At 41.7% G+C, this 22,882-nt stretch overlaps 1 protein-coding gene across 7 annotated transcripts in view; it reads left to right on the top strand.

Annotated features, from left to right (window-relative positions):
- The window catches only part of STARD13 (StAR related lipid transfer domain containing 13), a 299,410-nt gene that overhangs the window by 156,771 nt on the left and 119,757 nt on the right, over positions 1–22,882 (top strand). The gene's annotated exons all lie outside the window — the stretch shown is intronic.

Here is a 22,882-nt window from a genome sequence, read left to right as displayed (position 1 = left end):
CAGTGCACTGTCATATTCCAATCATCAAGCCAAATAAAGACCTGTGATTAAATCATCGTTGTAATGATGGCTTTGCAGGCACTAACGTAGTTACTCTTTTGGTCTACTTTACTTTTTCATTTTTTTGTAAAGGTTTCAGACACCAGTTGCCCAACACATCTCTCTAAAGAAAGTAAGCACAAGGCAGCTTAATTCACAAACATAACTGTTGGGGTTGGATGAAACGCTGGGAGGTCTCTTGCCCAGCCTCCAGCTCAGAGCAGGACAGGTTGCTCAGGGTTTTCCTCAGTGCTCCTTAGGAGGGGTTTCTGCCCTGGTGTCCATGCTGTGGAGCAGAGGGCAGCGGTGTGTGATTGGGCAGCGGGTGTGTGAGCTGCAGCAAGGAGCTGAACCTTGGCTGGAGCAAGGATGGAGCTGAACCTTGGCTCAGCCAAGAGGCATACAGTGTGGCTGGTTTGCTGTGGAAAGTAAGCGGTACATAAAGACTGCTGCAGTGTGCTTCTTCCCTCCCTCCCTCTCTTGCCCTTTACAGTAGAGGTGATGAGCAGCAGCCTGTCTCCCACTATGCTCCTCTTATTCAGCGCACATCTGTGATGCCCAGCAGCTTGTAGTCACTCTCTGATTCTCTGACCAGGATTTGTTTTTTAAACAGTGAGTGTACCTGCTACAATGCCACAAATGGCAGCCTTAGCTTTAGGAATTTGACTTGCGTATTTAAGAGACTCTTCAGAAGAGATGACCCTAAGGTGCTTCTGAAGTTCTTGCTCAAATCATGATCACCTGTTACAGTAAAACCCAACAAGTTGTAGTTGTTACATCCATTGCATGTAGGAGAAAAGTGCCACCCTCTATCTGACATTCTTTCAGTTACAATAAAATAATATAACCCCCACCCTAAATATATATATTTAAGTTTTGAAATTCAGTACTTAGAGTCAGGAAGCACCATAGGTGGCTGCCTCCTTGCAGTGTCATACTGTCTTTTAATGACATGATCCCTGTTGATAAATCTTTTAGCCTAGAGCCTGCTCAAATCCTAGACTGAGCACACAATTAAAAATTCCCTCAAGTGTTCATGAGCATGGTGCTTGGGAGCACTAAGCCTTGCATACCTCATACCATTAATGTTTTAATTATATTCATAGAAGCTGTAAGGTTACGTTGTTCTCATTTTACAGATAGGAACCAGAGGTACAATGAGATTGAACTCAAGCATATCAATAACTGTGAGAGTTAGAACTTGAATTTCCTACTTTAATATCCAGATTACAGTTCTCAGTGGTCCCTATTGCGCAGCACTTATGCATATCAGTCCTCAGGATCTAATTGTACTGCACCCAGGGAATGTGTAGCTGGTAATTTCTGGCATTCTGGTCAGATTTTTTTCAAGTGACTTGGTGAAAACCAGGCAGGGATGGAACTGCAGAGGGCACCGTTTACTTGGCATAGGCTCAGAAACACATTTTTTTTTCCCCTGTGTGCTCTCTCCCACCCTTCTCTGAATGCTTCTGCAAAATGTGCAGCAGCAGCCCTGCAGCAGCTGGCTTAGCTGGCTACATGACACTGATACGTGACCACTGTCCATCATCAGATGGGATCCTTGGGAAGTGCATGTGAGGTTAAGACTTTGTCCTACTGCCTAATGGGAGGAGGGCTTATTAAACAGGTGACTTCAAATCTGAGACTTCATGAAGATTGAAAACTTGACTTTGTGATCCTAACATTCTTCTTATAGTAGAAAGCTTTGCCTTTGTTTTCCAAGGTTTAGGTTTTAGCTGTGGTTTAGCAATCCACACAGATTTCTGCTCTATAAGGCTGCCACTGCTGTTTCTGCAGAGTACATCCTTAGCCTTTTTGCCAAATCTCTTCTCACCTGAATTTCATGTCTCACAATACTTTGTATATTCTATGTCCTTGAAGAGGTTATATCCCTATTTGATTTCCTCTACCTCTTCAGGTACAATTGCACTTATGTCTTCATTGATGTTGTCTCTCCTGACTGAATGTGATGGCAACACAGGACTGGATACCTGAAAGCACTACCCAAGCTCCTGCTTAGCTCTCTAGGGCTCTCCAAAAGCAACTGCCAGAGGTGGTTTTGGGGAAGGATCTCGGATGCTCCCACCCTTTTCTTGTGGCTTGGCTGTGCTCTGGGTAAATGGAATCTGGGGGCAAGCTTTTCACCAAGTCTCCAGTGGTTTGCTCAGACTGACATTTCAAAGTTTTATAATTTGGCCAAATTTGGACAGATTTTTCAGACATTGATGCTACAAAGAGCTTTTGCTGTGAGGTTACAGGTTTTTGTTTCAAAGGATGAAGCAGTAGTTTCTCAGTCAAGCAGCATGAAAATGTAGTGACAGGACAAGGAGTAATGGGTTCAAACTTAAACCAGGGAGATTTAGGTTAGATGTAAGTAAGAAGTTCTTTACTGTGAGGGTGGTGAGGCACTGGAACAGGTTGCCCAGCGAAGTTGTGGCTGCCCCATCTCTGGCAGTGTTCAAGTCCAGGTTGGAGGGGGCTTTGAGCAACCTGGTCTAGTGTGAGGTGTCCCTGTGCATGGCAAGGGTGTTGGAGCTAGGTGATCTTTAAACTCCTTTCTAACCCAAACCATTCTATGATTCTGTGTCTCTAAACATGACTGAAATGCATTTATATCAGAGATTAAACTGAACACTAGCTGAACTGGGTAGAAAATGGAGAATAATTTATCCAGCACAAAATAGTTGCCACATTCATCATTTGGCAAAGACATCAAGGCAGTGCCCTTTCTCCTCTCAAAAATTACTTTTGGTTGGTTTATAGATTATTGTGACTTTATTGGATGCAAATCAGCAAGCCTAAGTTTGTAACTGCACCTGTGGTGGCATGGTGCTTCCTGGCACCAGATGATCTGTTGCTCAGTGAAGAATACGGAAGATAAAAATGAGTCTTAAAAAACTAGTGGTCACAACTGGAACTATATGAGTTTTAGCGGTTTTGTTGTTGTATGCATGAAGACAAGAGCAGCTATAATTCTGGAGCCTAATCAGAGAAGATACAAATCTATGGGTGCCTCACATTTTTAGGTTTTAGTTAGAATGAAACATTTCTAAGAACTCGCTTTTGTAAAACTGTGCTCTGCAAAGCAGAAGTCGTTATTTCTGGTGTGATGTATTGTGAGGTCAGTGTTAGGAGACCCCAGAGAAAACACATGTACCAGGATCCTGGGTCCTCAGAACCCCCTGAGCAAAGGCAGGAGCCTTTGTATGGGGCCAATCTTGCATCTACTGTGTGTTGTTATTATTCTATTGCTGAAATTTCTTCTTAATTAAGACCTCTTTGTACAGTGCAAATGCAGCAGGTTAATCTAATTAAAGCCATTCAAGAAAATAGTGGAATTCTTTTATAAAATGATTTTGCCAGGTCAGTTTTCATTAGGGAGCATGGGAGATGTGTATGTGAAAAATCTGGTATTGTGACCAGTTCAGTGGGCATACTTTCACATTCTGTTTTAAAATATGCATATACAGTCTCAGAAGGCAAAGCAGAGATACTGCAGTCTGTCTCCCTACAAGTGCACTGGAGAGTACAAGATGCTGATTCTCATGTATGTTGATAAGATGTATATGTGTAAATTCCTCTCTGACCCGACCCCATCAATGAGAAAAGACTGTCCTTTGTCAAGGAGAAGAGTTATGAAAGATGTTCTTTATTCAGGATGGACTGCTTCAGGGAAGAAAGTGACTTATGAGTGATTCATTTGGTCAGGCATGCCAAGAAATGTCCTGCTCTTCTGTAAGTCTTAAATATAATGTAATAGCCAAAAAAGTAGTCACTGATCTCATAAATTGCATTAATTGTGCTATATATTCTATGTTAGGAGGGGGTTTTAGGTGAATTCCTTTAAAATATATAGATGCATTTCTTTGCATGCAGGTTATGTCAGTATTCTGTAATTTTCATTCTCTTCCTAGATGATCCCTTAAGGCCAGTGGTTTGAATCTGAAAAGGAGGCAATGGTGGCAGAATACCACCATTGTTAGTTCTGCTGCTGCTGGGTTCTCATGACCCTCAGCAACAAGAAGTTAATTCCAGAAATACAATTACAAAAATACTAATATGCTTGACCTGCTAAGTATTTCTGTACCAGCATGAGACTGTGGAGGGGGGTGATGGAGGACTCCCCACTGTCTCAAAGTCCAGAGAAAGCTGTTATTTTTCTCATACTCTCTCTCATGGCTCCACTGCCATTTGCTGGGTAAGATTTAGAGTGACTGTGGAGGAGCAACAGGCGACAACTTTCATCTTCTGGGTTTACATTTAATACATCAATTCTGTACTTGGTAAAGTCCTGCTTCCGTCAGAGAACTGTATCAAAGATTATTTTCCTAAGAGAAATTGAATTTTGACTACTTAATTGCCTAACATTACAAAGATACAAAACTCTTCTGATAAAACGGGGAATCAGTGTTCGTAACAGAACTGGATACCATTTGAACCAATCAGTTCCTATTTGATAGCTGTTTAGAAAAGATTCTTGATAGTTCTCTTCCTTTCTGGAGCTTGGCTGTTCCTTGATTTAAATGACACATTAATCTTTAGAAAATACACTTTTTTTTCCTAGAAAGTTATGATGTCAGTCCTTTTTATGGTACAACTTTCTTTTATTTTATTTGAATTTTGCTACTGACTGCATGGTTCCTTGGGCTTCGACAAGGTTCTTTCAGTTTTCAGTAGGCAAATATTTGTGCTTATTTCTCTGTACATACACATGGCCTCGGTTCATTTCACTTGTAGATGTTTCCTGTGTGCCTAGAAGGCTGATACCTCAGTATGCTATGCCATGCCTTTATAGAGGATTCCTGTAAGCATTGTAATTATTGCTGATGATCACAGACCACAATATTGGAAACAAATCACAGTCCTGTTTTTCCAGGAGCAGTATATATAATGCAATACTGTTTGTGTTCCTGTATGTTTAGATAGATGTGTTTATTGTTACTCATATTTTTCTGTAATATATAGGAGCTCATATAGACTTCTGCGAGTACTTAACTTATTTTTCTGACATTAAACTGTAATGACATTTTTCTATCCTAAGATTGCTTCTTAATACCAGTCATGGCATAATAAATTATATATCTTCTCAGTTATTTGCTATTAAGTGCTTTGTATTTATTCATATAACTGTAATCCTACAGAACACTTCCCATATTCCCACAGAAATTACTTTGTTTATAATAATAATTATGCCAGAACATTTCTATAGAAAATTTATATCCACAGTAAACTTTTAGCGGCTAAGTGAACACCATAGTAATTCCCATCAATACAGTTTTGTTGGTGGCTGGCCAGCAAATTCCTAAACATAGGAAATTTCTGGACTCAGTAATGCTGTGGAGACTGGACTCCCATTCTTCTGCTTCCCCAGCTGCAGTAGGATGTGTTTATTTTCAGGAATCAGTGAAGTCTCAATTGTGAATTTTGTGTTACCGCTATTTGTTTGAATGAAAAAACCTCTTACAAATGTCCCATATTGGTATGTTTTTAAGGAGTCTCAGAACTTAGATGACTTTGCAATTTGATTTGTGCAATACTTGCCAGGCAATGCCCTTATTTCACAGCAGTGGTTTGACTTATGCTTGTCTTTTTGTATTCTGTATTTCTTCCAGCATTTCTTGTGAGACAGATGTCCTGTCTTGCTCTTCCTGATTTCTTCTGGGTTTCTGTCAAAGCATGGCCAGTTCCTGTGCAGCTTTCCTTTAGAAATCATATCCTTGGTCACAATTCATTGAGAACCCCAGCTTTCACTTCAACTGGACCATATTTTAATAGCAAATTTGAAAAGAAAAGCTTGATAATGTGAACTTCAGTGTCTGAAAAGACAGAAAACAGAACCTTTTTTTTTTTTTAATGTCATAGTTTTAATCCAGCCTCGTGATTTTAAAGAAGTTATTCCTGTCTTATGATTCTTGAAAAATTAGTTTGGGGAATATTATTTTCAATTAATACAGACTTTGTCATAGTTTCTTTTGGTTATTACAGGCTTAAAAGTCTGATAATGTAGGAGGTTCCTTATTAGAGCATCCACAAGAAGACTGCATTTCTGTAGCTCCTTTCCACATCCTGTTTACAGTTCAAAAATGAAAATATTTTTACAGTCAGACCTTCCTGGTGCATCTTATACTGCAAATAAGACTGAATGCACACAGGTATGAGTGCAGTAAGTAGCTGTGGTGCAAGAAGGGATCAGGAATATCTGCAGTCTGTGGCACTTGGTTCCAAAAAACCCCAAACTCCAAAAATCAGTTTAATTAATTTATGAAATAATCGATTCCATGTGAAATACTCTGCCTGTTGTTCCAGTAGAGGGCAGTAATTTACATACAGTAATATCAATTAGTATATGTACTCAACATGAATTGCAGAATACTAGACACACTAACTGGTTTTATTAATACAGTGCAATATTTAAGGCATAAGAAGCCCCACAAGTACCGAGTGCCATCCAGAAGTCATATTTTCTGTGCGTTTGCATAAGGATTTACATGTAATTACAGTAGAGTTTATGCAAGTTGTACTCAGTTCACTGAACTAAATCACCTATCCCACAATGCTACATGCAGGGTGTGCAATACATGACCCCAGTTTAATGCCATAAACCCCCCAGACTGAGTGACTGTGACACAGCTCTGAAGTTATTTGGGTCACTTAAAGCAAGAAAACATGCTAAAAACTCTGCTTGGCTCCCAAGTTAATCACATGAATTCCAAAACTATGCAGTGGAGACATGGCCTCTTTTACCTGCATGATGCTAGTCTGAAGCAGTGTGTTCTTAGAGTTCTTTGGCATAGAGACCTGAAATAACTTCCAGCAATTACTATGCTTAGCAGTGTAGGAATAGACCAAAATCCATGTGAATTAAAAGTCCAAGATGTTTCCAGCTAGCATGCTAATGAAAACTAGAACATACTCTGCTGTATGTAGTCATCAGAATGAATTATAGTTCAGTGGTTAATTTGAGATACTGCTTTTTTTCCTCTGTTGCTGTTGAACTCTAAGTACATAAAATAGTTTTTGTGTCCAGAAATGATTTTTTACAGATCCATCAACATTCCATGGTGCAGTGGAAGAGGAGGCACCAAAACTCATCATGTTTCTTTAAACTGTAAGAATTTGATTTCAGAAACACTGCCAGTTATGCTTAGCTAATAATTGTTTAAACCACAGGTATTCCTTTAGCAGCAAGATAAGTTCACTACCTCCAAGATAGCCTTGCTTACTTTGCAAATTTTATTTGTAACAGATGTAAAATAATATGGGGGTAATCAGTTTCTTCCATTGCTGAAGCTAGATGGATGGCACTGGTGCTCTGAGAAGACAAACAGCATGTTTCCTGGGGATGAGGGACTCATGTCCCAGGCCATAATGATGCAGAAGACACTGAATCTTCATAGGTCATTTAATATAGAAACATTTAAAGAAAACCCCAAAACAAACCAACCAAACGGAACTGGAGTATTGGTTTTGTTCTAGAAAGAATTTAAAGGGAAATTACCTTCAGGACAGAAGCATAGTTTAAATGTACCTTATATCATATATAGCTCTGTCTGAATCTGAGCTAAGAGTAGCTTGAAATATCTTCGTATTTGGGCTTCTGTTGCTGATATGTAAGAGAAATTCATGGTAACTGTCAGCTCCAGGAAGGGGATAGCCTGAGGGAACAGTGAAAGAGTTAAGTCAAAACCAGTGTTACAAATTACACTTCTCAGTGAAAAAAATGAATAATTACACTTAGCATTACAAAAAAGGATTACTAAAGATTTAGGAATCTCCTGCATTGGCTCATAACTTAGACTTCCCTAAAGTGCATTGCACTTGTGTAATTTTATTTTAGATTCACTGCATGAAGGAAGAAGGACCTGAGCATTTGTCCCAACTTTCATGTTGTTTTCAATGTGCCTCTTATTCCTCTGGTAAATGCACCTCTCCTTCCACACACCTGTCCCATTTATCCTGATCTGAATGACACAGATTCATAGTTTATCCAGAATAAAGCTGCAGTAAATTATTTGAGACTGTGAGTCATTTATGTGTCAATTGACTGCTGAAAAAATATGCCATTGATTGGCATGTCATGGTCCTGCTCATTTTAAGAGGCCTCTTTAACATAAGGACAGATTTTATTTAAATAAATCAATTTTGCAGGGAGATTTCAGCCATCGGATTTGTAGTAAAAAACTTTTTATTTAAGATGTTGGAAGACCACAGCTGGGAATGCACCCATTAATAGACTCAAACAGATGGATTCTGACAAATCTGTGAACTATTCACAGTCTTTTTTAGCAAATATTTTGCAGCAATCCCAACTTGGAAATGCTACTTCAGAAACAAATATGGAACTATCTGTCTGTCACAAGACACAAACCAATAGAGTCACGAGTGACTTTAAAATACTGTGGGCTGAGTATGCATATGATACTCCTTTGAAATTTAAGGAGTGTTCTTAAGAGAGAATAGTTATGCCTTTTTGCAGTAAATGTTTTGAGTTACAAAGTTATAGAATCATAGAATCATTTAGGTTGGAAAAGACCTTTAAGATCACTGAGTCCAACCATTAACCTGACTCTGCCAAGTCCACCACTAAATCATGTCCACATCTACGTCTTTTAAATGCCTCCAGGGATGGTGACTCCACTACTTCCCTCGGCAGCCTGTTCCAGTGCTTGAGTACCCTTTTGGTGCAGAAATTTTCCCTATTGTCTAATCTAAACCTCCCCTCGAGTAACTTGAGGCCATTTCCTCTTGTCCTATCACTTGTCACTTAGGAGAAGAGACAGACACTCACCTTGCTACAAGCTTGGGCTTCTTGTTGCACCTTCATTGCTACCTGCCTGAGAAATCAATAATAGATAATAGCCTGAGGGCTGTAGCAGAGTAGGAAGCTTTCTCTGCATTTCTTTAACCCAGACCCAAGTGAGGCAGCTGGCTTCCCTAAGAAGTGAGTTCCACTTGCAAAGCCTCACACCCATCATGTGAGTGAACGTGGGTAGGTTGGGGCAGTCACAGAGGAGTAGCACCTGCCTTGGGCAGGAGCTTGTCACCATTGTCCCCTATCCCTTAAATCCCTGTGTTCAGCCAGGAAGAGAGAAGTTCGGGAGTCCTTCATATCATGAGTCCCATCAGGCCTGTCTCAAGGAAGGCAGGGTGCCATTCCAGCAGTCTGTTTGTCACAGTCCCTGATACTCCTCTACCTCCTCACTGAGCAGAGGAGCCCCTCAACCTGCACACACCTCCCACTGGTGTGCTCATTAATGCCTTCCAGTACTGGCCTAAGAGCAGGGCACAACCCACAGCCTGACAGTGGGGATGACAGCATGTTCCCACCTGAGCTCTGTTTGAGCAGCTGTGTCTGTTGTGGTGGGTGCAGAACTTAGAGAGATTGTGGCTTTATGCTTTATGCCTGGGTGGACACCACTGCTCCTTGATCGAGTCGGCAGGTCTTCAGCACCCTTCCTGCACCAGCTGTCGTGCCATGCCCTGGTGCTGGCCCTGCCCAAGTCCTGTCAGCCATTGTGGCACAAGCTGTGGGCTCCTGGCAGCTCTCTCAACCTGCCTGCGGGTCCCCTTGTTCAGGGGAGATCCTAGTCCCTGCGAGCATGCAGGCACCAGAGCCACTTGCCTTGTCAACTGTGTGCTATTTTCAGTTACACTGCGTTTAAATCTCCCACATACATGATTTCTCTTCAATTTTTAAACTTTAATTTGTAGCTTTTTACTGAATGTCACTGTGTTTCTGGTATTATATGGCGACTGATTCCTCTTTTCTGCATTGTTTATTTATTCATCCACCTTTTCCATATCTTCTTTTATTTTTCTCAGTTGAGATTTTCAAAGCCCCATGACACCATTGAGCCCTTCAGCTACCACTGAACAGACTGGGAAATTATATAGCCAAGATCAGCAGAAATGCTCCTCTGGAGTAATGTCCTTCTGATGTAGGGACAGCTTTTATCATCCTGACTTGGCTCACTCCCTCACTCCTTAAAATAACGAATTAGTTTGTAGAGAATCACAAGCATATAGTTTTACATCAGCTTGGCAAATTAGTATTTTGGTAATTCCAGTTGTTCTCTCTTTGTATGTCCCTAACAGCTCCAACTGCTTTTATTTCAGAACAAAACCAATAATTTTATTATGGCCGTAATTCAGTAGAGCACTTAAATACTTTGTAAATTTAAATGGTTAAGTATTCAGCTCATTTGGACTCACCTGTTTTGTTACATTTACCCTCTAAACCAACAGCACAATCTTTTAAAAAATATTATCTATGAAATCAGTGTGTTTGTTAGTGAATTCATCAGAAATGTAAAGGTACCAGAACATCCGTACTTCCAGAATATAATCAAATAGAGGATACTGTGCCTAATCTGATTCAAATAGAGATCAAATACATTTCAGAATCTAGGTTATACAAGACACTGTAAAATAAAACTGACTCTGAAACATCTGTTTTGGTTTTTGAAAAACCATAAACATGAGTAATTACAAAATGGCCTAAGCTGTTTCTTTTGAAGGCACCCTAAACAACAAGGACAGCAGGACAAGTGTTACAAAGCCAAGGCATATACATTAATTGTGGCATGGCAGCATTTAAAAAAAACCAATTAAATTCAGAGGGATTATAAAACAGCTGGGATGAATTGTAGGTAGGGATTCAATTCTCTAGATTCTAGGCCATAGTAGGGGCTATAACACAGGGCACTCTTTCACTCTGTGTTGCTTTCTCTTAAGGGAGGATCATGACTTTTAGAGGACTCGAACAATTATCTCTTCTTTTATGGAAAGCATCAGGTTGGTGCAGTTATTAAAGATCTTGAAACTGGGAGGGAGTTTATTGCTGTGATAGATCAGGCGACATATGGAAGTACGAAAGACATTCTCCAGAGACAGATTAAGTTTTTGCCAAGGCGTTTTATTAAAATTTTGGAAAATAAACAGGTCATTAATTGGGTCCAGATTTAGCTACTGCAAATTGTGCAAAGATGTTGCAAACCAGATGCTTTCCCCTATTTGTTTTTACAAACCTTTCTATTTATGGATGCTCTTATTTAATGACTTATTTCTTTAGTAGAGGGCATTGTTTTGCACCGGAAGTCTTGTCTCTCAATTAGTTTTGCCAGCAGATGCCTAAGCAAAACATACATTTCCACACTATTTTAAGGGATGAAACAGTCAGCAATAACATAATAAGTAGGAACTAATCAGTAGGAAGTTATGGAATACGTTAGTTCTTGTAAAGTTAATGTTAAATTCTTCCCTGGATTCCTTAGCATATAGCAGTTTTCAGTCTTTCTCTGTGCAGACCCTGCTAGTGAAATGGTACAGACAAAAACACCTATCCCAATGACAGCATCCTAAGACTTGGCTTCTGATGGTGTGAATGCAACCCATGTCAGCATTTCCCTGGCTTTCCTGAGATATGTGGCAGAGCCACTGACGTACCTGTCAGCCCTATTGAAGAAGCACAGTTTCAACCTGAGCTCCAGATCAAGGCTGGATCCCAAAATGAGAACGTAGCAGCCAAGTCAGCTAAGCTGACAGAAATACTTGAGAAAAGAAATCTTAATTTATTTTCCACTTAGGGTAAGTCCTCAGAGTACAGGCACTATGTTATGCTCAATCCATACTGTCTTGATTCATGTTACAGATAATGTGCAGGGTGGAAAGATCTGCCCTGACTCGAAAACAATGAGTCTAGTGGGGATGCCTACTAAAAGGATTGAGCTAGTCACACAAGGTCCTTTACAGTCAAGACAGAAATAGGTACCTCTGAAAGCAAGTCCTGTCATCCTGAAATAGGTGTGTGAGACAAGAGGCATTAATTGCCCTCTGGTGGTGCTTCTTTCTTTCCATAATCCTAGCCAAGTGACAGCACCAAGGGCTTGCCTGCATCAGTGACAGGCAGGGAAAAAAGCCATCTCTTCAGCTGCCACCTGAGTGCATTTGATATGGAAATCAGTGAGTCACTAACATTGCGTAAGTTTTATTTTAGAGATTGCTGCTTATAGCATCTTGGGCTTGGTTTTAACGTACCTGCTCAAGTAAGCAAAGCAGTAGATTGAGCTGACAAGGCACCTGTGACTCCAGTGGCACTTGAACACATACTTAAATTACATGTTCTGAAAGTAACCAGCCAGCATACATGAACCTTGCATAAATGTATTTCTCCATTTCCAGTTTATTCTGGAGATGCAGATTGTGAATTACATGTCTTTAGAAGACATAACAAATTGATTGTAATAAAAGCTGTGTGATTTTATTTGTGAACCCTGACTGGTTTTGTTAAGCAACAAGGGGAGCAGCCATGCAGATTTCGTACTGCATGTTTTAAAGTGTGTTTAGAGGTTCACTTTTCAGACTACTAGTTAGTTATCTGGCGTGAATGTTTATTGTACTCCATGCAGTGTCCTCAGTCAGAGCAAAAGTCCATAAGCCTCAGGTATCCCGTTTTCACAACAGCTGCTAGTGGATACTTAGGAAAGAGTGTAAGTACAAGACAAGTTTATGGTATGAACTTTTAGCTTCCAAGTTTCAGTAAAAAGTTCTTTGCTGATGTTCTTTGCTGATGTTGTTAACAAACAAGGCTGCCAATTGGGAACAAAGTAAGAGGGAGGTTTCCAATGTGACTGTGCACTTCCTAGCTGAGCTACACCTAAGTTGGTGAGACACACAGTCTGTTTCCCGTTTGTAATCTTCTGGAGACGTGTAATCCTTCACATCACAATTGCTATTTTAAAAAGCTATTTTCAAATCATCTGCAGGTGTCGCGGCCAGAGTTGCCTCCCTGTCACGTGAACTATCACTGGTCTGAGCAAAGTGGGAACAAAGTTTATTTTTACAGCAGTACGGGCTTACTGGTGGTTTGAAAGCAGAACCTTCAGGACTCCATTTGGTTTTAATTTATCATCCAACCTATTATGTTTGGTAACATATTAGGAAGCAGTGAGTATATTACGTGTCATAAGTTTCCCAGGGCATAAAAGGAGGAAAAGAAGAAGACTGAAATACATGAATCTCGGGTTTATTCTCTTGCAATCCAAGTACAGAGTACACACAAAGTACTTTAAAGCCGGTTCTGAGCTCAGGAACACAAGTGCGAATTCTGAGCACTTACAGGGTCATCAGTTAATTCTTGTGTGGAGTAAAAGAACTCCGGAGCAGCATGGTTTGGAAACTCTTTTTTCAGAACTCAGTTTTGCCTTAATTTTCATGTCCATGTATTTGAGAACAGCACTTACCTGTTGAAATATAATTGAAAGAGAGGGGGGAAAAAAATGGCAAACATAAACAGGACCAACCTTTTTCAAAGGTCATGTGCAATTTTGGTTCTGCAATTTTTAGTTGGCCAACTTGAGATACTTCAAAGAGGTATTACGGTGAGACTGAGGAAACCAGCACTCCCAGAAAGTCAGAGCTTTGCAAGTGTCATGGAAAATAGACCCAAGATGAGTAGTTCCTTTTGAAGGTTTTGGCCAAGGAATTTTTCCAGTAAAACTACATTCCATAAACATGGAGCAACACCTTAAGCAGACAACAACAAATGAGGAACACTGTGGGGTTGATTTGAAAGAGACCTGTATATTCAGAAAGTGAGACAGGGAGGAAGCCTGGTAGAGGGACGTGATCAGATGCCAGGATAAACAGCAGGTAGATGACAATATATTCATCACACTGAAACTGAGAAGTAAAAAGAAATTCATGGCTGGTATGGACCTTATCAGCCAGCTCTCTTGGTCTGCTTATTTCGAGCAGAGGGGGAATCAACAGAAGAGAAAAAGTCTTGGTAAGTGGTTGCTGGAGGAGGGAGGAGGATGTGCTTGGTGTACAGAGCTAGAGAGGGGAGAGGTGGAGAAAGAGAATACGCTCCAAGGCAGTACAGCTGATATGGGGGGGTGGTGAGGAGGAGGGAACATCTGCTGGAGAATAATTCACCTTGCTGCATTGCTGCAGTTTCTGGGCTCTTGCGGGTCTTTCTTGCTCACTGGAAGCATTTTCCAGAGGCAGACTGCGTAGGAGAGGAGCAGCCTGCATACTCTTACACAGGACAAGCAGTTGGGTGGCTAGCAAGGGATCTAGAGGAAGCCCTCTCCTCTGCATTGCTCCTTCTGTTTTGCAGCCGGCTTCCACTCTAAAAAAAACCCCACCTGCAGCTTCTTGACCAAAGTGACTTTTTCCACTGAGACACATCAGCTCTGCAGTGTCTCTATAGTGCAGGGCAGACTGAGAGTGGGGGAAAAAAAAGAGTGCAAGGAAGAAATGATTGCTGAGAGACAGAAAATTCCTGTCAGGGACTTGTCGAGTTCATGAATACCTGTTTGTACTGTAAACTGTGCCACTGCTAGTTTATTGTGGAATGTCTGCCAGGGATTATTGTGTTATTATTGTGCTTGGTTTTGGTTGGGTTTGGGTTTTGTTTTCTTTTGGGAAAAAAAAAGGAAAAAGTAACTGATACTCCTAAATCTTCTGATAAGAAAGAATAATAATTTGGGATTAAAAGCTACGGGCATCATGCATTCTGTTTCAGACACACAGAGCAACTAATGTATTGCATGAAGCAATTGATGCAGTGTACGCTAAATTCTGGCTTTGAGTGAGGGATGATACATGCAAATCCCATATTCTGCCTTATTTACTTTTGAGGTTGCTAATTAGGCACCAGTACAGCTGAAATTATGCAGCCAGCTAAGTGTGCAAGTGTATCGGTCGCACCTGCAGTGACGTGGTAGGTCACCCTTAAAGCTGGGCTAGTGACCAAATTCACTGCCCATCCATACTATTTTCTCTGCGGGACCTTTGCTGTGGTTCTGGGATGCCCAGGCTTGTGGTATCTGGAGGAGAGAAAAAAAATGTCGTGTGCACCCTGTTCTCCAGGTCAAGGGCAGCACACACCCAGGTGCTATGGGGATGGATCTCAGCTCTGTGCTGAATTCAGTGCCGTCACTTGCCCTTGCAGCATCAGCATGGGATTGCCACTTGTAAGGCCAGATAGTCCTGCACTGTACCAGGGATGCTGGTTATCATGAGGCTTAATTCAATTTTCTTAGATAAGGAGATGGGAGAGGTAAAGGCAGAAAGGGTCACCAGCTTCTGCAGGGGGCATCCCTCCCAGGAACACTTGCCACTCTACCATAGCCTAAACTTTCACTGTGAATCAGCCAGAACCCCAGCTTTCCTGAGGCTTCAGGAAGAGTAACCAGGAAAGGGATGGCTTTGCTGTACATAGTGGCTGTCTTGGTGATGATGGCTTGGGGACTGTACTAAAAAAAACTGAGACATTTTAACTGTCAGTGAATAAAATGCATCCTGCAGAGTACTTCCTGCAGCGTGTCAAGCTGCAGTCAGCCCTGGAGTCAAGATCCAGGTTATCAGTTAGTGCATATTGCTCTGTAGAACCACATCCTTGTTACGCAGTATTTATAAGATCCAATAACATGCATTTAAAAACATATTGGGAAATCTGTGGTGTTCTGCAAGTTTAGGCAATGTGTCTCGTCTGAAGGAACCCACTACAGGTGTAGGACCATTTCGAAGGGTATTTATTTTCTCCTTGGTACATGAAGTTACAGTAGACTTTAGCTTACTTCCAGTGGACTGATATTGCTTGTAAAGAAAATGAATCTGCCTACAAAATGATTTTTTTCTTTTTTTTACATATGAGTACCAAAATAGTTAAGCAAGGCAATGATTACTGTTATCAGCCAGTAAGCTGGTACAAGAGACAGGTTATACAACTTCCCTGAAGTCTTCCAGCAAGTCACGTCCAGGTTGTCCTGTGCCCTGACCATCATGTCCATTTGCCTCACTAGACTAGAGACTGAAATAATGCAATGAATATTCATTGACTTCAAGGAGCCTGGAGAATTTCATGTTCCCATGCACCAGTCCCATGCTGCTGTGTTTGAAATAGTGTTGCCAAGAGCTATTCTGTTCTGTCTTGTTGGATTTTGGAGTTTTTTTATTTTATTTTTGCTAAATCTAACTTTGACGTGAAACAGAGATGAAAAAACCCTCTCTCAAAACCAGATGAAAACTTGAATATTTCCCTTTTTGCCCATTTCATTGCTATGATACTGGAGTCCTGTTGAAAAGAAAATAAATAGTAAAGCCCTCACATAAAGACTGTGAAGGCATGAACCTTCAGCTGAGATGGGAATGTTTGCATGTGGTTCAGAGTGACACCGGCAGTAGGGCTGTGTAGGGATTTATAATGTGTTTGGATAACATAGGAAACTAAGTTTATCTAAACACTTTCTTATGTTATCACTTTGTTATCCAAACACTTTGTTAGTGAGACTGGGAGATTAGGATGTGTGTTAGCCCACCGCTACTTAAATATATTTACACTCTTCCTGTGGTTTAATTTTAGGAACTTGGGTATAGATTTAGTAGCTGCAGTTGCACTAAGGGTACAGGAAATACTTTTAGCTCATTCCTGTCATAATACTCACTGAACGCTTTGGCAGAGGAGTTCTGCCACCTGAAATGTCTTCCTCTCTTTTGACCTCTTTTTTGAACTGTATTTATTATGTTTATTATCCAACTTTTTGTTTGGTTGGTTTTTTTCTTTTCTATATTTACTATTGAGAAGCACTGTCTTTAGGGACTTCACACTGCAGGATACTGGCTATTCTTGGCTTGTGAAGAGTTCATCTAAGGCCAGTGGAGTCTATATTCATATGCTGGTGTGGTTTGACTGACTGACAAAAAATGTGATGTTTGAAAGTGAATAGGAGTAAGACCATCATGCCTAAATTAGCAGCGAGGCACTGGACAACACAACCAGCCCCTTCCAGTGACTGCACCCACTGCCTATGAGTGCCTGGTCCCTTCTGGGAGAGAAGGACGGACAGGAAGGTCACTTCCTCTGAGCCTGTCGTGGCCAGCAGACCACCGGCTTACGCTTTACCAGCAAATGTGACAGGAGGGCATGGAGGTTGTGCTCAGGGAAGTACTGGCTGTTCCTCAGGCTCCAGCCACAGACCACAGGAGCAGCTATTCTGATGCGTTTATGCACTAGCAGTGCTGTTAGGATCCCGGTTTTTCATAGTCCACAGGGTGAGTGCAGCATGGTTAGCTCACATCAATATAGGCCGATCAGACTACAGCTCCATCCATCCCGTATCATGTATTGGCCAGTGGGCAGACACAATTATTTGGTTAAAATTTTATAACACTGGTTTAAGCATGTGGGGATGCTGTATGCATTATGTATCCTACCTGCACTGGTGTGGTTCAGGGAGGTCCTGAACCACAAGCTGCAATTTTGTGCTTAATGGTCCTCGTAAGATTTTTCTTCCATGAATGTACCTTTTCGGGTTTTTTTAACTGTCCTAAATTCTGGCAGCCACAGCATCCTTTAACAATGACTTCCAGGGGTCAGCTACACAAATATGAAGAAATATGTATGTTCATTCGTTTTGAACCTGCCCCATGATAATTTCACTTACTGTTCCCAGCTTCATCCACTGTGAGAAAAGAGACAACATTACCAAGTGGTGGGGATAATGATGTTTGTTGTTCTCTATTACTTTTTCCAAATGTTTTAAAATCTTCTTTGTTTTTTTGTTCCTCCTGAGCACTTGTATTGGATTAATAGAAGTGGCAATAGCTCCATTAAATGTCATCACTGTGCCCCTTCAGGGTGTTTCTTCTTTGATATATTTATCAGCACTCAAAAACTACAGTTTTAATGCCTTCTCAATCAATATTGTAAGAACCTTCAGTGTTTCCACCGAATTTCTATTTTGACTGCCAGACTAATCTGGTATCGTCATTACATTTTGCCACCTCACTAGTCAGTCTCTTTGTAAATATCGTGTATGGATAGTGGACAAAACATGTTCCAGTGCTAAACTCTGTGGGAGTCCACTGGGAACCTCACCCCACTATGAGCACAGAATATTTATTACTACATTTGTTTCCTGTCTTTAAGCAGCTATTAAGCCACAAGTGGCCTTTTCCTTTTCATCCCTGATAGCTGAGCTTTATGATCTCTTGACAGAGAATCTTGGAGGAGCCTTTTTCAAATCTGTTGCCATTTGTTTTGGTGATTTAACATCCCTGAGCTTCTCTACTGGAGGACTGATGAGAGAAATCACTTCAGTTTTCTTGCCATGACCATCTTCTTGGCTTTTTGCATGTGTCCATACTTCTGTAAGTTTACCTGGGTGGCTGGTGGGGCAATTACTTTCTGCCTGCATATAATTTCTAATCCTCTGCTTTTAGTAGAGCTGCCTTCTGTGGTTGGGCCATGCCACTAATGCTTTGTAATCAGGAGCTACTTTTTATATCAGTACTGTCCACTGAACGTGTGGGTCTTAAAATGCAAATAAATAGTCCTCTGATGCTGGACTCGGGATGCTAGAACAGAAGAAAAGGATATAATGTACTATTAAGAAGCCTCTTCTCCTGGTTTGAAGTTTATCAAGGCTGTCTGTAAGCCTGTCTTTCATGCATGAGAAGAAGCCTTACTTAGCAGTATTCATTTTTAAAACTCTCTGTCAGCAGTTGACATAGCAGCTGACTTGCCTCCAGAACACATTAAGTATCAAGCTCTCCAGTGAAACAATCCTCTGTTGTAGCGCTGCTCAGCTATTCTCCATCTTCATCTCACTTCCTGGCAATGTCAAAATCTCCCATGAACTATTTTCCTTTTGCCCCAGTCCAACTCCTGGCAGCCTCAGATGAGCTCCAGAGCCTCGATGCCCCAGCACAGCCTCGGGAAGACAGGCAAAGCACTGCTGAGCCAGGAGAAAGCATTTCTGGCTGCTCTGGAGACCCTACTGTTCCATGCTCTGTATAAGTGAGTTCACAGCCTGTAGTAATCCCAGCTCATCTCTCAAACAGAAAGCATTTTTCCTAAACAGCAAGCAGTGAACTTAAACTTTTAAAAGTCCCAGTCCCAGAGACGGGATTCAAAACGTGTGCATTGAAAGCCTCATCAGAAACACAGCTTTGGGTTCCCTGCATATGACTTTTTTTTCTTTCTAAAAATGAGAAAGGAGGAATAGCCTGCTGTTAACATATGAGCTGCTGTGCAGGCATCTGTAAAGGCAGATACAGGTAAGAGATGCAAGATGTGTGGATAGAATAGGGATAAGTTTTGTGGATAGGACTGTGATATCCTGTATAGGATATATTGCAAATATAACATATTGGAGTTTGGCCATAATCCAGCAAACTAAACTATTCTTCAACCTTCAAAATTATAGAAGGGAATCCGGAGATCAACAAGTTAAAAGCAGATGCCTGATTTTTTTTTCTGTGACTTGAAAACAAGAGCTTCCGGCTTCTAGCTACATGTCACTAATGTTAATAACAACTGTGCTCCTCCAGTGGTTTAGGAAGCTGTGTTGTTCTCACAGCACCAGACCTTTCAAATGAAGAGAAGCCATCAAGTTGCCATTTAATTTTAGATGTGATATAACAAGATAAGTGCAACTAACAATAAAAGGGAAATGGGTCATGGCAGGAAGATCAAGTGGCTGATTATTGTGTGAGAACTGCAGGTTCAATCCAAGCCCGAAGAACTCTGCGCCAGGTACAACATTGTGGATCTATCTCACAATTAATTAGGAGGGGTGCATTATAGGATGTGAGTAAGCAGTCCTATTATAAATACATATATGTGGGAATATAAATGGAAAAGTGCTGTTCACCTCAATTTACTGTCAACTACCCCACTGCCTATAGCGTAGCATCATGCCTAGTACTCTTAAGACCAAGGTGCTGTGCGTAGAAACACACACTGCTGTTTTGCTCTAAGAAGCTGGTCCTAAGTGGCTAGCTTATTATCAGATATATTTTAGCATTTCTAGAGGACATCGTGCTGTTCTCTTCCGATGCTTACAGCACCCCACTGTGAAATGGAAGCGGATCTCAAGTACTGCCTGTGATACTTTGGCATATATGGGTAGCCCTTGGGTATTTTATTCCTGCAGATAGTTTCCCTTTCACAACAAATGCAGTTTCAGGGAGAAGAGTTGGCAGAGACACATAAAAATCAATGAACAGAAAATGAAGTGCTACAGTTCTGCCTGTGAATGCATAAATAGAAAGGTACGCATCCTTGAGCTTTGTCAGTTTCACTAATACTGCACAGGTGTCATCAGCACCATGCTGCATTAATAAGCCTTTAAGTAAAGATTCCTCATCTTCCAGAAAATTTCTGTATCCATCCAGTCACCAGTTTTCATCTTAGATGTGATTCAGAAATATTGCACTGTAGATGTAAGTGTGGGCATTTCTGATTCAGATAAAAAATCACTAATTCCAGCTGTGGTTTTATGAAGGAATCACCATTTCTGCATGGATCAGTCAGGACGTGGGTACATGGGGTTGGGTTTCCATCTCACTGGCAGGCAGAGATTTCAGGTGTGTGCTGGAGCTCCCCACAGCCTTTGTAGAACACATGGGGAAGCTTTTATTTTGAAGTGCTTTTATGAGATGCATTAGCATGAAGTTCATTGTTGCTCTATTAACTATTCCAGAAACAGTCTGTAGACGGAGGCTGAAATATTAATTAGCACTCTTGTGTCAAAGCTTAGGCCCCTGTAGCGCGTTTTGTCTGGAAGATTGACGGCCAAAGGGGTTTCCTCATTTGAATGGCACTTTTTTGAAAATAAACAGTGAGTGTCAAGGCAGTCACCGAGCAGGAGACAGTAATTACAAAAGTATGCAGTGAGGATGCATGCACAACTTCAAGCACAGGAGCCTTCAAACGAGCACTGCAAGACCAGCTAACTCTTGTTGTTTCTTGTTATATTTGACTACTATGCAAGGGCTGGACTGGAGCCAAAGAATTCAGCCTCGGCACAGGCAGTATTCCGCAGTGCAGCGTCTGCAGCAGCCCTCCAGCTCTGAGGTTGTGTTTGGACCCTCATGTGCAAGATGAAGGCCATCGCTTTGCAATGGAGGCTCCTCATTCTGCTCTTTGTGACCACTGAGGTGTGCTGCTGGGGAAGCTGGCAGTGCAGCTCTGACTTTACTCTTACTCTATGGCAGAGGACGTAGGAAGACAGGCAGCCACAGGAGCACTGGAGCTGGTGCTTTGCTCTCTGTTACAAGCATATAACTGGGCTTGTTGAGCCCTTGATGGACTTGTTTCCTAGTCTGTACCTTACTCAGGCTCAAACTTTGGTTTTTGTTTCTTTAGGCTGCCTTTTGAAGCATTAGATTTCTAGCAGACTGCTTCTTAGTCTTTGGAAATACATATTGCAAGGAAGAATGCAGAATCACATTAGCGGAAAAAGTCAATGTGATTTCCAGCAGAAAAAGAAATCCCTATGAAAATTTAAACAGAGTGCTATGAAATGTTAATAATTGCTTTTCCCACTAGCAATAGCATTTTGTAAGTAGAATTAGATCAAAGGACTGTAGATTAATCAAATAAGAGTTTCCGTGAATGGTGGTAACATCTCTGGATAAATACTGTGCACACCATTGACACTCAGGAGTCTCTGGGATATTTATTCTTCAAGAGACAGCAGCTGAGTGACTGACACTGACTTGGCAAGTTGGGGTGGGAACGGAAACCTTCCCTCCTGCTCAGGCTCTTTCTACTTGCACCTGTGCAGCAATCCTGCCTCTCCACTCTGCGCAGCAAGGCAGGGAGGAAGCTGGTCATTCCTGCTCCAGGGCTGCCAGTGACCAGCCCTATTTGGGAGTATAGATGGTAGTTTAATACCACCTCCTTTGGCTTGAGTTTGAAGACCCTGCTGGGAGACCCAGAGAAGACCGTATAGCCACGCCTGGAGCACACACCAGCAACCATAGGACTTTAAAGTTCTGTGGATCGTAATAGCAGGTTTCTAGCACCCGGAATTATATTCCTCCATTTTATGGCACTGCAAAAGTCCCATGTTGATTAGGAATATAATTCGTAAGGTGAAATGAGAATAGATTGCATCACAGTAAAACCCTGCCCTAAGGGGTTTGCACAGAGTAAAGTTTTAATGAGTAATTGTGCATGAGGCAATTGCCCTCTTCCCCCTCATGTTTAGGTGGCTCCCTCTGCCCTTGCCTAGCTGGACCCTGCCCTTTGCAAACAGACAGGTCCCAGGCAATGCAACCCCACAGCCCTGCCCTGGTGCCCAGCCTCATCCAGGCTGGGGGTGGGAGGAAAGCTCTGCCATAGAGAGGTGTGTTGTGACATGTTGTTGGCCTCGAGGCTGGATAACAGGACACCCACAGCAATGTCACTGCAGGTAGATGTCCAGGTGGATTCTGATGAGGTCCATGTCGCCCATGGGTTGGGATGAGCGTTGAGCCCCTTCCTCCTGGCTTGCAGCCACTCCAGCAGCACTGTTGGCTCTACATCTCCCAGCTTGACTCTGGCCTTATGGAAAGGGGCACAGGTTTGGGAGGTGGCAGCATGGCTCCTGAGCTGTGCAGGATCTATCCTCACCAGGCATCCTGCTGCCTCACCTCTGCCTTCCCTGCTGCCTGCATGTGGGTTTTGGCAGGAGCCTGTTCAGCTGGGGGGATGAAAGAGCTGTCTGAGTCACCATCATTTCCAGTTTTCTGATACTGTGAGGTTGATCTCCAGGGCTGTGAATTTGCTTCCCATGGGGCAGCAGTGCTCATATCAGAAACTATCTTGATTATGAAACTCTGCTGCCTTAGGAGTCAGCTCACGCTAGAGGTATTATCTAAAATATTGCTATTTTTAAAAGTAATGGAAAATTTTTTGCCAGGCGTACTGGGAGGGCATTTTCAGTATTTTTACTCATATTTGCTGCCCACTTGCTGATAGAAGTGGCAATGTTATGCTTCCATTTGATTAACTATAGAAATGGCATGTTTTGCAAACTAGGTTGTTGATATGTAAGACAACGAAAAC

This window comes from Neopsephotus bourkii, unplaced genomic scaffold, assembly GCF_033783945.1.
Source record: "Neopsephotus bourkii isolate Nb327-2 ecotype Australia unplaced genomic scaffold, CSIRO-AGI_Nbou_v1 NB_1638, whole genome shotgun sequence".
NCBI lineage: Eukaryota > Metazoa > Chordata > Aves > Psittaciformes > Psittacidae > Neopsephotus > Neopsephotus bourkii.
This window is presented reverse-complemented; position numbering and strand designations above follow the sequence as displayed.